This window comes from Cetorhinus maximus, chromosome 1 (assembly GCF_964194155.1).
Source record: "Cetorhinus maximus chromosome 1, sCetMax3.hap1.1, whole genome shotgun sequence".
Lineage (NCBI taxonomy): Eukaryota > Metazoa > Chordata > Chondrichthyes > Lamniformes > Cetorhinidae > Cetorhinus > Cetorhinus maximus.
The window spans coordinates 178,111,667-178,129,369 of NC_135879.1; the positions used below are offsets into that span (position 1 = coordinate 178,111,667).

Below are 17,703 nucleotides of genomic sequence, written 5' to 3' on the forward strand. Positions count from 1 at the left end.
TCAAAACTACTATACATCAAAGCACCCAGACTGGCTGGCTTTAATCCAATTAACAAACACACACTCACAGACACAGACTAAACCTCTATTTAAAAAATAATAATTTCCAACAACATTATATGCGTTAATATCCCTCATGACAGTAGGGAGGGAGCAAAATTCTTAAGTTGCATCCAGGAGGACTTTTTTAGCCAGTATGTAGAAAGCCCAACAAAGGAGGGGGCAATTCTGGACCTAGTATTCAGAAATGAGCCCGGGCAGGTGGAAGGCATATCAGTAGGGGAGCATTTTGGAGATAGATTCTGGACTAGCGAGAAGGGTAAATAGGGTGGTCAATAGGACTTTAAACTAGAAAGTGGGGGGGAGGGAAAGGTAAAACTCCAAGAAGTATGACTAATGGGAAACAAAGCAGCAGGTTAGTGTGTGAGGGGGTGGATTCAACTTCATGAAAAATTATGAAAAAACTGAAAAGAAAGGAGAGCCCCGGAAAGGCTATTAAAGTCTCCAGAACACAAAATAGGACAGAGTATTTGGAAAGGGCTAGGAATCTAACATCAAGCACATCAGATAAAGGGACAACAATGAGAAAGGGGACAGGAAATACAGGACTGAAGGTGTTGTATCTGAATTCACGCAGTATACAAAATAAGGTAAATGATTTTGTGGCGCAGATTGAAATTGGCAGGTATGATGTGGTGAGCATCACAGAGACATGGCTGCAAGGGGATCAGGACTGGGAGCTAAATATCCAAGGATATACATCCTATCAAAGAGATAGGCAAGTTGGCAGAGGGGGTGGGGTTGCTTTGTTAGTAAGAAATAAAATTAAATTGATAGCAAGAAATGAGATAGGGTCAGATGATGTAGAATCTGTGTGGGTAGAGTTGAGGAACCGCAAAGGTAAAAAACCCATAATGGGAGTTATGTACAGGCCTCCGAACAGTAGTCAGGATGTGGGGCACAAGATACATCAGGAGATAGAAAAGGTGTGTAAGAAAGGCAAGGTTACAGTGATCATGGGGGATTTCAATATGCAGGTAGACTGGGAAAATCAGGTTGGTAGTGGATCCCAAGAAAAGGAATTTGTGGAACGTCTATGAGATGGCTTTTTGGAGCAGCTTGTGGTGGAGCCCACTAGGGAACAGGCAATTCTAGATGTGGTGATGTGTAATGAGGCAGATTTGATAAGGGAGCTTAAGGTGAAGGAACCCTTAGGAGGAAGTGACCATAATATGATAGAATTTACCCTGCAATTTGAGAGGAAAAAGCTGGAATCAGATGTAACGGTACTACAGTTGAATAAAGGGAACTACAAAGGCATGAGGGAGGAGCTGGCCAGATTTGACAGGGAGATGAGCCTAGCAGGAAAGACAGTGGAACAGCAATGGCAGGAGTTTCTGGGAGTAATTTGGGAGACATAGCAAAAATTCATCCCTAGGAAGAAGAAGCATACTAAAGGGAGGAAGAGGCAACCATGGCTGACAAGGGAAGTCAGGGACAGCATAAAAGCTAAAGAGAAAGCATACAATGCGGTGAAGAGCAGTGGGAAACCAGGGGATTGGGAAGCCTACAAAGACCAACAGAGGACAACTAAAAAAGAAATAAGGAGGGAGAAGATTAAATATGAGGGTAAACTAGCCAGTAATATAAAAGAAGATTGCAAGAGTTTTTTTAGAAATATAAAGGGTAAGAGAGAGGCAAAAGTGGACATTGGGCCGCTGGAAAATGACGCTGGAGAAGTAGTAGTGGGGAACAAAGAAATGGCAGAGGAACTGAATAGGTACTTTGCGTCAGTCTTCACGGTGGAAGACACGAGTGACATCCCCAAAGTTCAAGAGAGTTGGGGGGGCAGAGGTGAGTATGGTGGCCATTATCAAGGAGAAGGTGCTAGGAAAACTGAAAGGTCTGAAGGTGGATAAATCACCTGGACCAGATAGATTACACCCCAGAGTTCTGAAGGAGATAGCTGAAGAGATAGTGGAGGCGTCAGGAATCACTGGAGTCAGGGAGGGTCCCAGAGGACTGGAAAATCGCTAATGTAACCCCCCCTGTTTAAGAAGGGAATGAGGCAAAAGACGGGAAATTACAGGCCGATCAGCCTGACCTCGGTCGTTGGTAAGATTTTAGAGTCCATTATTAAGGATGAGATTTCAGAATACTTGGAAGTGCATGGTAAAATCGGGCAAAGTCAGCATGGTTTCATCAAGGGGAGGTCATGCCTGACAAATCTGTTAGAATTCTTTGAGGAGGTAACGAGTAGGTTAGACAAAGGAGAGCCAATGGATGTTATCTACTTGTACTTCCAGAAGGCCTTTGACAATGTGCCGCACAGGAGGCTGCTCAGTAAGCTAAGAGCCCATGGTGTTAGAAGCAAGGTACTAGCATGGATAGAAGATTGGCTGTCTGGCAGGAGGCAGAGAGTGGGGATAAGGGGGTCCTTCTCAGGATGGCGGCTGGTGACTAGTGGAGTTCCGCAGGGGTCAGTGTTGGGACCACAACTTTTCACTATATACATTAATGATCTAGATGAAGGAACTGAGGGCATCCTGGCTAAGTTTGCAGATGATATAAAGATAGGTGGAGGGACAGGTAGTATTGAGGAGGCGGGGAGGCTGCAGAAGGATTTGGACAGGTTAGGAGAATGGGCAAAGAAGTGGCAGATGGAATACAACAATAGAGGCATAGACTATTTTCTAAATGGGGAGAGAATTCAGAAATCTGGAGTGCAAAGGGACTTGGGAGTCCTAGTCCAGGATTCTCTTAAGGTTAACTTGCAGGTTGACGCAGTAGTTAGGAAGGCAAATGCAATGTTGGCATTTATTTCGAGAGGACTAAAATATAAAAGCAGGGATGTGCTGCTGAGGCTTTATAAGGCTCTGGTCAGACCACATTTAGAATATTGAGCAATTTTGGGCCCCGTATCTCAGGAAGGATGTGCTGGCCCTGGAGAGGGTCCAGAGGAGGTTCACGAGAACGATCCCAGGAATGAAAGGCTTAACATATGAGGAATGTTTGAGGACTCTGGGTCTATACTCGAGGAGTTTAGAAGGATGACGGGGGATCTGATTGAAACTTACAGAATACTGAAAAAGTGGACGTGGGCAAGATGTTTCCATTAGTAGGAGAGACTAGGTCCCGAGGGCACAGCCTCAGAATAAAGGGAAGACCTTTTAGAACAGAGATGAGGAGAAACTTCTTTAGCCAGAGAGTGGTGAATCTATGGAATTCATTGCCACAGAAGGCTGTGGAGGCCAGGTCATTGAGTGTATTTAAGACCGAGATAGATAGGTTCTTGATTGGTAAGGGGATCAAAGGTTACAGGAAGAAGGCAGGAGAATGGGGTTGAGAAACTTATCAGCCATGATTGAATGGCAGAGCAGACTCGATGGGCCGAATGGCCTAATTTCTGCTCCTATGTCTTATTGTCTTAGATTTAGGATAATTATGGAAAAATTATGGTTTCTGGATAGATTTAGGATAGTTATGGAAAAGGATAAGGTTGGGCAGGGAATAAAAGTTCTAAACTGGGGAATGGCTAATTTTACTATGTTGAGATACGACTTGGCCCAAGTGGACTGGGAGCAGCTTCTTGCAGATAAAACTGTGTCAGAGCAGTGGGAGGCTTTTAAGCAGGAAACAGCAAGAGTACAGGGCAAATATGTTCCCGTAAATAGGGGGGGGGATCAAGTCTGGAGAACCCTGGATGTCAAGGGACAAGATCAAAAGTCAGCTGCGAGCCTCCAACTTTCTCCACCGGAACCAAAGTGAAAGAACCTCATTCTGAACTCCTAATGTGAAAACGCTTTGCCTGATGTTTGGTTAAGAATATGGGTTGCTGTTGCCTTAATGGAGATTAGTCTGGGAATTTGTTAAAAGTTATGATAGTGTTAATTTATATCCATCTCTACATGTATTTTAACCTGTGTAAATTAATAAAATGTTTCATTTAGTTTAATGTAAAACCTCGAGAACTGATGACAAAAATACCTGGAAAAACTCAGCAGGTCTGGCAGCATCTGTGGAGAGGAGCACAGTTAACGTTTCGAGTCCAAATGACCCTTCAACAGAACTAAGTAAAAATAGCAAAAAATCCTATTTTTACTTAGTTCTGTTGAAGGGTCATTCGGACTCAAAACGTTAACTGTGTTCCTCTCCACAGATGCTGCCAGACCTGCTGAGTTTTTCCAGGTATTTTTGTTTTTGTTTCGGATTTCCAGCATCCGCAGTTTTTTGCTTTTATCTCGAGAACTGATGGTCTGATTGCTGAATTTAAGGTTGCATCTCAAACATAACACTTAAAATTATAGGTATGACAGTTGTTTATTTAAGACCGAGGTAGATAGGTTCTTGATTGGTATGGGGATCAAAGGTTATGTGGAGAAGGCGGGAGAATGGGCTTGAGAAACTTATCAGCCATGATTGAATGGCAGAGCAGACTCAATGGGCCAAATGGCCTAATTTCTGCTCCTATGTCTTATGGTCTTATGGTCTTGTTTAAAGTTTCCATCTGGGATTTTTAAATAACTCCGCTTTACCAGCAGCATCGGTCATAACATGCTCCTATTTTATATGTTTCTATCATTCTGGCAAGTTTAAAGAATTCTATTACGCCCCTGACTTGTACATGGTGAACAGGCTTTGAGGAATCAGGTTGTGAGTTACAACCTGCAGAATTCCCAGCATCTGACCAGATCTTATAGCCACGGTATTGTAGCCTCTTCCTGAGGTTCCCAGCAATACAGATACCAGTCTTCGGCCAATTCAATTCACTCCACGTGATATCAAGAAACGGCAGAAGGCACTGGATACTGAAAGGCTATGGGCCCTGACAACATTCCAACAACAGTAGTGAAGACGTGTGCTCCAAAACTAGCTGCACCCTTAGCCAAGCTATTCTAGTACAGCGACAACACTGGCATCTACCCGGCAATGTAGAAAATTGCCCAGGTATGTCCTGCCGACAAAAAGCAGAACAAATACAACCCGGCCAATTACCGTCCCATCAGTCTACTCACGATCATCAGCAAAGTGACATAAGGGATTGCTGACAGTGCTATCAAGCCTCCCTTACTCAGCAATAACGTGCTCATTGATGCTCAGTTTGTGTTCTGCCAGAGCCACTCAGCTCCTGACCTCATTATAGCCTTGGTCCAAGCATACGAATCAGAAGCAGGAGTAGGCCATTCAGCCCCTCGAGCCTGCTCCGCTATTCATTACAATCAAGGCTGACCTGTTTTGGCCTCAATTCCACATCCCTACCTGCCCCCAATATCCTTTGATTCCCTTGTTAGTCAAGAATCTATCTACCTCTCCTGGCAAACTGAACTTCGAGGGAGAATTCAGAGGTGTGCACACACAACCTTGTACAACGCTCACAAACATCGCCTGTAGGACTCCAAGGAAAAGATGCTGCACATTCACAGGAGCCCAGGCAAGTCGCTTTTTCCCGGCTGGCTTTCAGTGCGGTGCTGGGGCACGGGCTCCAGTGTGGGTCAGGCCAGTGTGGGGGGAGGGCTGAAAGAAATACTCAAGCACATGCCGGGGTGGGTGGGGGATAGGCAGACAGACTGACGGCAATACTCAAACACATGCCACTCACTTGGAAAAGCTTGTCAAAAGTGAGCATTCTTCTCCGGCTGAGACCGTTCTGGAGCAGCTCTGTTGACATGATTGGAGTCGGGCCTCTGACGCTTTTCTGCCCGCTCAAGCAACGCAAAAGCATGGAAGTGCCACCAAATGCTCCAGAACTTTTCACCCCTCGGGCGCAGACTGCAAATTAATGTGCATTTTCGGAGGCAGCAGAGCAATTGGCCGACTGGACATGTTGTACAATCCCCTTGCAAAAGGTGGCCATGGCGCAGTCACTTATGGAGGCACTCACAGCCCCTTGCAATGTCTTTATTGTTTGTACCAGTATCCATTATGGTTCAAGCTAACGGCGCAGCTTTGCAGTGTGGGTTAGGTGAATGCCTGAGCTGAGAGCACAGCATGGAGTCCAATGGCTGAAGCTGCCATCAATCGGTCAAGTGGAGTGGGGTGGAGGTGGATGGGGTTTCAGACAGCCAATGAGCGCACTACACATTGGCCATCCGAGTGGTGGCCATCACCCTCCTTCATGCGTGAAGGGGCCTTCAGACGTAACCAAGAGGTTCTTTGTACACCTGTGCTAACCCTCTCGTCTCTTTGATCCTGCAGCAAGAGAACATTAGCATCATGGAGCCTGGCGATTTAGCGGTCTGCCTCATGGTTTACAGAGACCAGAGAAGAAGAAGAAGAGTGCAGTGGAGGCACCTCCCTCAAGATGAAGGGGCAGCAGGGCCTGCTGCACACACAGCTGAAGATCCACAGCGAGACTGAGAACCAGTGTTGCCGAAGACTGCACATGTCTAGGGAACTGGTTGGTCATATATGCCACCTATTGCTGGATTTGGAGCCACGGAGACATGAAGGGCATCAACTGCCAGTGGCCGTGAAAGTTACACGGCATTCAATTTTTACGCCAGCAGCTCCTTCCAGAGCTCCACAGGTGATCTGTGCGGGATCTCACAAGCCTCCGCACACAAGTGTATCCAGGAGATCACAGAAGCCATCATCGCGAAGGCACAGAACTTCGTGCATTTCGGGATCAGGGATGCCAGGAAGTAAGAGTGCTGGGATTTGTGCAGATCTCTGGTTTACAACAGGTTCAGTATGCCATCGACTGCACTCTTTGATCTCCATAGCAACAAGCAGTCAGTTACGTCAACCGCAAGGGCTTCCACTCCGAATGTTCAGCTGGTGTGCAACAAATACATCCTTAAGGTTGGCGCACTATTCCCAGGGACCGTCCACGACTCTTGCATTCTTAGCAGGTCTCAGATCCCTGACATCTTCCAGGGTCCAGAGAAGAAGCAGGGTTGGCTCCTTGGGGACAAGGGCTACCCACAGAGGAGGTGGTTGGTGACCCCCATGCGGCAGCCTCAGACTACAGTGGAGCGACGGTATAACGAGGCTCATGCCGCTACCCGGACTTTGGTGGGCCAGACGATAGGGATCATGAAAATGAGGTTTCAGTACCTCAATAGGTCTGGTGGAACACTTTAATACAGTCCCCAGAGGGTGTTGCGCATCATCGTCGCTTGCTGTGCGCTCCACAACCTGGCGCTGCAACGGGGGCAGGACCTGACTGAGGATGAAATGGAGGAGCTACATGTATCATCCGATGAGGAGGACATCAAACGGGATGGCAATGATGAGGTTCTCGAAGGCAAGGATGCTGGCGATGAAGCCAACGCGCTGGTCAGACAAGGCAGGCACACTCGGGAGGCCCTCATAGCCACAAGATTCATGAAGGATGATAACGAGATGCAAAGAGGACAGTCCTGACATCCTCACCTTTCAATTGTGAATGTTTGACTCCTGTGTGGCTGATGGCAGTATATATACGCTCAGTGCTCAGGCTCACGTCGTGGAGACGCAGCGGAGGCCCTAATAGTTGCTACATTTCATGAGGATGATGAAGACATGAAGTGAGGACACTCCACAGATCTTCCTTCACATAGCCTCCATGAATGTCTGACTCCTGTCTAGCTGAGGGCAGCTCGCTTGTGCTCTGTGATCAGGGTCATAGAACGGAGATGCAGCCGTGAAACTTTAAATGCACCTGAACCTTCGTCAGCCTTCAGCACCTTCTGGAGCACAGATCATTGTCACTAGTCACAGATGCTGAAGAGATGGCGGCCAGCCCCACTTCAGAGGTGCTGAGAGCACACAGAGAATGATGGAACTCTGTGATGCCTGCCCACGACATTCTGGCAGCAATAACAAGCACCATCGAGATGCAGGCATCACTAATGTGTCCAGTGAACGTGAAAACAGGCCATCACTTTGGTCTGAAGGTTACATGCTGCACAGGTTACACACGGCACAGGGAAGAGGCCCTGGACTGAGACACCTGCCTTTATAGTGTGTGGGAACCAAGGTTTCACATCTGAGTGACACGAACACTGCTCATCAGAATAAGGAGCCACGGGCAAGGAGACATTCTTGGGAGTTTATTTACAATAGTGAACATTAGTTTCAAGAGATTAAAACCCGTGCCCAGGCTAATTTTGCCTTTTGTTTTTGCAGTTTCCCTTTAAAGGGGCTGCCGTTTAATTTTCCCTTGATTTGTTAATTTAGTTTACTTGGTTTGTAACAAAAAGAGTTACATCTTCTTAGCCCTGCCGCTATGTTTTGGTGCTTCCCGACATCCACAGCGGAGGTGCAGGCACCCTCCTGACTGCCAACTGTTGTCTGTGATGACCTTGACGGGCATCCTCTGATCAGCCGAGAGCTGGAGGGACCTGGCCCGCTTTCGGGGTCCCGCTGTGTTGCAATGGCACCCTCCTTGGCCTGTGGAGCTGGAGTTGCTGGGATCAAAGGCAGAGGGGATTTGGATGGACCGAACACTCCCAGAGTCATCTGAATGGATGGCCCCGGGGTGTGCACCTGCTGATCCTCCTCCCTAAGGATGCCCAAGGGCCCCTGGCTGACTCCTTGAGAAGGGGAAGCTGGAGTAAGATCGAGCTGCCCCACACCCCTCCCACATTGACACTGCTGGAGGACAACTACAGCGTCAGGGGTGGAGTTTAGCCTACGCAGCATTGCAGGATTGATGTCCTGGACCAAGGTCTCTATGAAGGCTGCCATCCTGCCGGTATCAACCTCGATGCGTTGGCACGCCAGTGCTATCACCTCAGACTGAAGGTGGACGGACCCTCTTCCTGATGCTCCCAAGCTTGCCTTTGCAGCTCCAGAAACTGGGGTATGATCGAGTCCAAAGGCTCATCATCTGACTCGGAATCAGCAGATTTCTGGCCTCCAGCAGTCCTCCGAGTGCCGGAAACCTGGGAAGCCGCTGCCACCGCCTGCTTTGGATCAGATGGTGCGAGGTGCTCACCAGATTGTGACCCCGAAGCTACTCTACAACTAAGTCCCACCAAGGTGTGTATGTCTGTGCTGGTGGAGGGTGCGGGTGAGCACTGTGACAGGTCTTCAATTGGGGTGTCATCAGATTCTTCTTCCAAGATGTCTTCAGGGCTTGAGTCAAGGACCCGGCTCGTGGACCCCGTCAGCTGCTTCCCAGGTCGGCCTGCGAAAGTAAGGAGAGACAATTAGTGCATGGCAGGGGACTTTAGGACAGGGGAACTGACTCTCAGCATGCTTGTCTGATGGATGTTGCACTGCTGGATCCTCATTTAGCTGAGCACCGCTGACCTCTCCGTCAATGCAGGAATGGTCCAGGTCATCACCAGCCAGATGGATGACTCTATTTTCAAAGTCTGTGAGGACCTTGATGTTGGGCATTCCTCCACCATTGCTACCTCTCCCTTTTGTTGTGTGCCAGCTTGTCCTGCATGAAGACAGATGGCGTGTAAGCAGGATGCCGGCCAGGCAAGATCATAAGGATAAAAGCAAAATACTGCGGACGCTGGAAATCTGAAACAAAAACAGAAAATGCTGGAAAAACTCAGCAGGTCTGACAGCATCTGTAGAGAGAGAAAAACAGAGTTAACGTTTCGAATCTGTATGACTCTTCTTCAGATGATAAGGATGCCTGGCATGTGTGGGTGGTGAGTGTTGCCATGGACGGGATGAGGACACAATCCACAGGGCAGATGAAGGTGTGTGTGAGAGAATGGTGACGTTCCTTGAACCGGCAGTGAGTGAGATCCCTGTGGTTGTGTGATGGATTTGAGAGTGTGTGAGTTCAGAGTGATGAGAAGAGTGACTTATCCTGGAGGAACGGAGGAGATCATTCATCCTCTTTCGACACTGGGTCGCTGGCCTCTTTTGCAGGATGTTGGCACTGACCGCTGCTGCCACCACCTCCTGTGCTGGGTTGGTGACCTTGTTTGCTGGTCTTCACCCAGAGTGGGAATAGAGGACTTCACAGCAGGCCTCCATTGGGTCCAGAAGGCATCTGAGGGAGGCGTTGCTAAATTTGGAGGCAGCATGTTTCCTGCCTTTGGCAGCCATGACTTTGCAGCAGCTTCCAATCCATTGGGGAGTGCTAGCTCTGTGCAGGGGCACCCTTTAAATATGGCACCCGGATTACTCAAAGTCTGAGGTGACGGTGGGGTGGGCGAAATAGAGACTGCCCCTCAGCAATCCAATGTGCTTCCCGGGAATGCTTTTTTAATGAGGTGAGACACACCAGGAATGGGACAATGCAGCACAAAAACCCGCCATTGCAGACTGCGGGTAAAACATCCTTTTTCCTGCCCGCTACTGCACTTTTTGCAAATCTGGGATGATTCCTCCCTAAAGCTTTTGCACTGATCTTTTGCTGAACTTGAAAAATATGCCTGTATTCTGGATCAGGTACATTGGGCCACTCTAAGAGAGCAAATGACTGTTTTGTCGTCTTATTGACTACTCTGTTTGCTCACTATGAGGAAAAACATTGACATACAAACAGGCAAAGGTAATGAGATAAGTTTAATGTGCATTTAGATTTGACTGTAGATAGCAGTAAAACAGAACAAAACAAAAGGAAAAATGTGACAAAAATAACCAACTATTTGCATCAGATAGCAACTCACTGCTACAAACTTAAGGCAACAAGATTCCATTTTTATTGTTCGAAAAGCCTTAATTTTAATATTGCGCTTACCACCATAAATAATCTTAGTTTCTCCTGAGAGAATGGTATTTTTGCACACCAAAAGTAAAAGGTTTGTCATTTGGTTTCATGCATTAATAGAGAGTTTGTAACTCTGACAGTGTTAAGCTGTGAAATAATAGCGATTTTATAGTGGTACATAAGTAGGCAGTCAAATATGTGCTACTAATGTTCTACTAACATAGAACTATTTTCAACCACTATTTAAACCAATAATGAATAGAAAATTAAGGATTCTGTTCACAAGTTTCCGATAAGTACTCCTGGGTAGCAATGGGAAATAGATTTGCACATTACAGAAGGTTGTAATATTCCTTTTAGAGAATATACAAATAGTATAAACGTGTCATCGTGGAACAAGGATGTAAAACAGCATGTGACCAGAAGGCTGTGTGTGGTGTGTGTGTGTGTTGAATCCTTAGGTTAGATGTGCTTGCTGAGCTCTCCTACAACTTGTATATGTTAGTGCTAGCCTTCAGATAAAAGAACAGCGTTACTGTTTACCAATCCTGTGTGTGTGTGATTGGTGAGTTTGTATGAAGAAATCAGGTAATGCAACAAAAAGTATCATGAAAACTAGGATTATTTTCAAAGATCAAGAATGCAAGAAACTACCAAAGTAACTTTTTTGTGAACTTGCACACCTTTAGCTATAACAGGGCAGTGGATTCCAATAGACTTAGAGATTTTTGGACATTTGTATTATCTTTGGACCCATGATACTTTAACAATGGTCTTTTAAATTTCTGATGCCATCAAAAGTAGGTTCTGTTGTAACTATTGTGACTCAGTAGTAATTCCAGAGTTTTAATTTTATATCTATCAATGAATTGCAGTGCTGCACATTCATTTTCTGTACTTCGATGGGGATTTGGAATTAATACTTTTTTTGTTGGTGAATTAATGGCACAATATCTTGGAGTACGAACATGTGGGACCACAGTTTCTGGTTTGATTACCAAGTTCTTGATCCTGCTGCCGAGGCAGGTGTGTAGAATCGATATGCATTCGAGAGTAGAGAGGAAACACAGTCACTGCAAGGCCACAATTATTCATCTCCTAGCAGCTGACTTGGAGCTAGCCAGGAGTTTCACATCCTTAGACAGTAAAGGTAAAGGGGGAAAACTCCAAAAAAAACATTAATGCTCATCATAGAGGGATGCATAGCCTTAAGAAAAATCATTTCATGCTGAGTGAAATTGTGATTCATATTAGTAGACATCTGTTTTCTGGAAATATGATTTCCAGAGGATGCTGCCATCAAGACAAAAAGACATTCTCCCTACCACACAAATGAGTAATACAGTACATGAATTTCAGTGCCGGTGTGATGCTAGGTATGTAAGCCGTACGTCCTAACAACTGGTGGATTGTATCAAACAGTACATCCCTTCACTTATTCACAACAGGCAAAATACTGACCATACTCAAATAGCCCGTGCTTGCAAAACTCAAAATATAGTATCAAACATTAGATATGATTCCACAATTGGACAACACTTACTAAACAATTCCGTCTGTGCTAAGAATTACACTAACAACCAATTTAAGATGATTAGTGTGGCTCACTTAATCATGCTAGAAGCTACATATATTCACGCATAGGTCCCTGTCCTTTGCTAACAAAAAAAGCATGTCCATGCATTGCGACTTTTTCAACTAAAGAAAATCTTGGGTAACAGTCATTCCCTGGTTCATTCTCCATGGCGCTGTCTTGGCCAATCAGAGTTGACTTACCTGGTTTGAATTTAAACAAAGGCTTGGCAGTTAACTGTCTCCTGGTGCACCCACCGTGGTAGTCCGTGCCTACATATAGCAAGACGTAGACAATATTCTGGCTTGGGCTGATAAGTGGCAATTAACATTCGCACCATACAAGTGCCAGCCAATGACCATCTCCAAGAAGAAAGAGTCTAACCATCTTGTCTTGACATTCAATGGCATTGCCATTGCAGAATCCCCCACGATTAACATCCTGGGGGTCAAGATTGACCAAAAACCTAATTAGACAAGCCACGTAAATTCAACGGCCACAAGAGTAAGTCAGAAGTTGGGTTTTCTGCCGCGAGTGACTCACCTCCTCATTCCCAAAAGCCTTCCCACCGTGTACAAGGCACATGTGATGGAATACTCTCCATTTGCCTGGATCAGTGCAACTCCAACAATACTTAAGAAAACTCAAAAGAATCCAGGACAAAGCAACTCACTTGACTGGCTCTCCCTTCACCACCTTAAACATTCACTCGCTCTGCCAACAGTGCACCTTAGCTGCAGTGTGTACCATCTACAAGATGCATTCGCCAAGGCTTCTTTACCAGCATCTCCCAAACCCACAATCTCTACCACCTAGAAGGACAAGGATAGCAGGCGCATGAGAACACTTGCAAATACCCCTCCAAGTCATGCACTACCCTGATTTGGAAATATATTGCCATTCCTTCATCATTTCCATGTCAAAATTCTGAAATTTCCTACCTAAGACAATCGTGGAAGCAACTTCACCATATGGACTGAGTGGTTCAAGGTGGCAGACTGTTACCACCTTCTTGAGGATAATTAGGGATGGGTAATAAATGATGGCCTTGCCAGTGACACCGATATCCCATGAAAGAATTAAAGAAAAGAGCAGCATTAACTTCTTAAATGAGTTTAATTCATATTTGCAGCACAAATCAACAATTTCTGGATGCTTAAAGGAAGGTTGACAGCGAATTCCCATTTTTTGCAAGGTTAACAGTGGAGCGGTCAAGTCGTCAAATAATTTTTGGTGAGTCACAACTCATGGCATATCTCTTCCTTGCCACAAATTACTGAGTTTTTAAAACATTAATAATAGCATGTGCCAATAACTCACCATTATTTTTCCAGCAAATTCTGAGCTGTTATTGTCCACAGTATATTAAATGGGAAATGATCTACATAGACATTGAGAGTTGAATTTCACAGGTCACCTGAGGGCGGAAAAACAGGCAGGTGGACCTCTAAATTAGGGCACCGTGTGCCAGCCTGCCCTGCCATAATTTTATAGGTGTTGGGGAGGCCTCAGGTGAGCTGCCTACCCGTGACCCAATTGAGGCCCTTAAGTGGACAATTAATGCCTAATTATGGGCTTCATCCCACCATCGCTCCAATTTAACAAGTGGCAAGAAAGGCCTACAACCAACATGGCAGGTTTAACCTTGTGGGCTGCTGGTCAGTGAAAGGAGGATGTCTCCCTCCCAATCCCCCTGTGCCAATTGGAGGCTCCCTCCCCACAGGTTTGCCTCTCTATGTCTACCCTCACCCCATGCTGTGTCCAATATGTCTTCCCACCCACCTCGCCAACCCGGCAAGATCCCAGACTTACCTGGGTTTGGGGCATCCATGGTTTCTCTTCCTCCAGGGCCTCCTGCAACACCGGCAGTGGCCATCGATCCTATGTGTAGCACAGAGCTGCTGGCCTACAATTAGCTGGCAGTTCTATGAGGTGGGATTTCTTCCTGGAGACAGACAGGTGTCCCGTATCACATTAATTAAAGGGTCGTCAGCCAAAAAATTAAAGCAGGGTGAGCCTGCCAAGTGGAGGTGGTCTCATCTCTGAAAGTTACGCTGGGGTGTGGGGAGCCTGCCCTCATCGTATAATTCAGTCCTTAGTGTTAAAACACTTTTAATAAAGCACCAATGAATACAGTTAAGTAAGGGAAATATGATCTACAAGTTATTTACAAAATATTAATTATTAATTAAACTCCTAGGGAGTGAGTCTGGGAAATTGATAATGGAAAACAAAGAAACGGCGGAGGGGTTAAACAGGTATTTTGTGTCTGTCTTCACTGTAGAAAACTTAGTAAACTTTCCAAAGATTCTTGAAAATCAAGGGGTGATAGGGAGGGATTAATTTAATACAATCGCCATCAGCAGGGAAAGGGTGCTAGGAAAACTATTAGACCTAAAGGCTGACAAGTCCCCAGGACTGGATGGCCTACATTCTAGGGTCTTGAAAGAAGTGGCAGCACAGATCGTAGATGCATTGGTTTTAATTTCCAAAATTCTTTGGATTCTGGAAAGGTTCCAGTAGATTGGAAAATAACTAATGTAACACATTTATTCAAGAAAGGAGTGAGGCAAAAAGTAGGAAACTGTAGGCCAGTTAACCTAACATCTGTCAAACGGAAAGTGCTTGGATCCATTATCAAAGAGGTTATAGCAGGATACGTAGATAATCACGATTTGATCAGGCAGAGCCAACAATGCTTTGTGAAAGGGAAATTATGTTTAACTAATCTGTTAGAGTTTTTGACAAAAGTAACATTCTAGGTGGATAAAGAGGAACCATTAGATGTGGTGTATTTGGATTTCCAAAAGGCATTTGATAAGGTACCACATCAAAAGTTACTACACAAATTAAGAGCACATGGTGTAACAGGTAACATGTTAGCATAGATAGAGGATTAGTTAGCTAACAGGAAGCAGAGAGTAGGGATAAATAGGTATTTTTCGGATTGACAAGCTATAACTAGTAGAGTGCCACAGGGATCAGTGCTGGGTCTTCAACTATTTACAATCTACATCATTAACTTGGATGAAGGGACCAAATGTATGGTAGCTAAATTTGCTGATGACACCAAGATAGGTAGGAAAGTAAGTTATTAAGAGAAGGTAGAGTCTGCAAAAGGATATAAACAGGTTAAGTGAGTGGGCAAAAATTTGGCATATGGAGTACAACGTGGGTAAATGTGAACTTGTTCACTTTCATAGGAAGAACAGAAAAGCAGTATACTATTTAAATGTAGAAAGATTGCAGAACTCAGTGGTACAGAGTGATCTAGGTGTCCTGGTACATGAATCACAAAGTTAGTCTGCAGGTACAACAAGTGACTAGGAAGGCAAATGGAATGTTGGCATTTATTGCAAGAGGAATGGAAAAGTAGAGAAGTTTTACTGCACCTGTACAGGGTGTTAGTGAGACCACAACTGAAATACTGTGCACAGTTTTGACATCTTTATTTAAAAAAAAGATATAATTGCTTTAGAAGCAGTTCAGGGAAGGTTCACTGGGCTCATTCCTGGGGTGAGGGTTGTTCTATGAAGAAAGGTTGGACAGGGTAGGCTTATACCCACTGGAGTTTAGAAGAATGAGAGATGATCTTATTGAAACATTTAAGATCTTGAGGGGACTTAATAGGGTGGATATCCGGAGGATATGTGGGGGAGATGGGGGCACAGTTTAAAAATAAAGAGGTCTCCCACTTAAGGCAGAGATGAGGAGAAACTTTTTCTTCCAAAGGATCATTGGTGTGTGGAATTCTCTTCTCCATGAAAGTATAGGAGGCTGGGTCTTTGAATTTATTCAAGACAGAGTTAGATAGAGTTTTGTCAGGCAAGGGAGTCAAGGGTTTTGGGGGGTAAACAGGATAGAGGTGCTGAGACCACAACAATTAGTCATGACCTTATTCAACGGTGGAGAAGCTCAAATATTTTCTATTTCAGTGGCATATTGGAACAATACAATGTAAAGTTCAGTGTTATATATCTGGTGTTTGCTTCTTCACTTATTTTTTAAGCAAAGTTCTCCATTTCTTTAGGATGTGATAGAAGAGGATCATATGTATTTAAACAATACAGCCTAAAATTACTTGCAACTTTCCCGCCGAAATTGAATTTAAGCGCTTCATCTTTCCACTTCATGATTGAATCCCTTGTGTTACACTCTACAGGGAAAGGAAGCAACTCATAACTAATTTCCTGCTGCCCAGCATGTTCAAGGTCCATTCCTCATCAAGGCCACCATTCCAAATTACCCAACTAATATTTAGCTCTTCGTTACACCATTATTGTTCAATCTCACAGCACAATAGTGGGTACTTGATGCAACCTGATTATGGAACCTGACAACATCACAGCTGCATAAATGAAGATAAGCGCACCTAAACTAAACATGCTCCCTCCCATTTTCCTCCTTCCTTTCTCCTGAAGTACAAGAGTCCAATCAATTAAATTGACATTAGGTAATAATGTCTGAAGCAACAAATTCATCAAAATACCCTTTACAGCGTCTATGAATGTAATTCCTTTAATGTGCCTTTCTTTTGGCAGGTTTCATCAAGCAATGGTTTATCTAACATAACTTTCAATATATTTGCTTTACATGTTGTCAGTTTCATTAAATTATTGTCTCCAATGAGAGATATGATAAACATTTATATATCATTGAGAGCCCACAATTTAAATTAATATTTTTTAAAGCTTGCATGTATTCCCATGAGATACCAGACTGGCAAAATATGATGTTCCAATGAAAACCAATTTTGTATATTGTTACGATCAGTTGAGGAGAGGTAGACTAGCTCCCCTCTTTTCCCACTCCTCGCATGACCACAACAGGTTTTTTTCGAAAAGAATATACTTGCCAATTCAGCGAGTGTTAACTGTGTAAATGCTGTGGCTGTAAAAGACACGTACAGACAAGTTGCCTTAAATTTTAAAATAAAAGAAGATTGTATTTTTTGTAACTAACCCGTCCTAATTAAAATAATTTAAAAATCCAACATTCACACATACACACAAATGAGTTACAGTGTGGGAGAATAGATTAAACAGGCTTTTCAGAGTCCATTAAAAATTAAAGATATACAGGTCTTCTAGATTGATGACCTGATTGTTTCCAGGCAGGCTCGGTGGTCTGCCAACATTTGACGTTGTGGCAATTTAAAGATGTTGGTGGTTGAGTATCTTTTCTTTCAGAGACAGTAACTGCTGGGTTGATGTTTTAAAAATCTCTGCCTCTAACAGGTGGATAGTCAAATAACATACTGGGTTCAAGCTTGCAAGATGGTGGAGAGAGGGCTCTTCTGTGCTGTTGGTTTCCAGGCTGGCTTGTTTCTCTCCGGTTCTTGGAGTAAAAACGTTTGTTACCTAAAATTGCCCAGCTATGTCCTGTACACAAAAAGCAGGACAAATCCAACCCATCCAATTATCGCCCCATCGGTCTACTCTCTATCATCAGCAAAGTAATGGAAGGGGTCATCAACAGTGCTATCAAGCGGCACAGGCTTAGCAATAACCTGCTCATTGTTGCC

General features: G+C 44.6%; 1 protein-coding gene across 1 annotated transcript in view; it reads right to left on the bottom strand.

The window, feature by feature from the left end:
* LOC144685630 (putative phospholipid-transporting ATPase IM) overlaps window positions 1-17,703 on the bottom strand; it is a 329,489-nt gene that overhangs the window by 301,402 nt on the left and 10,384 nt on the right. The window lies entirely within an intron of this gene.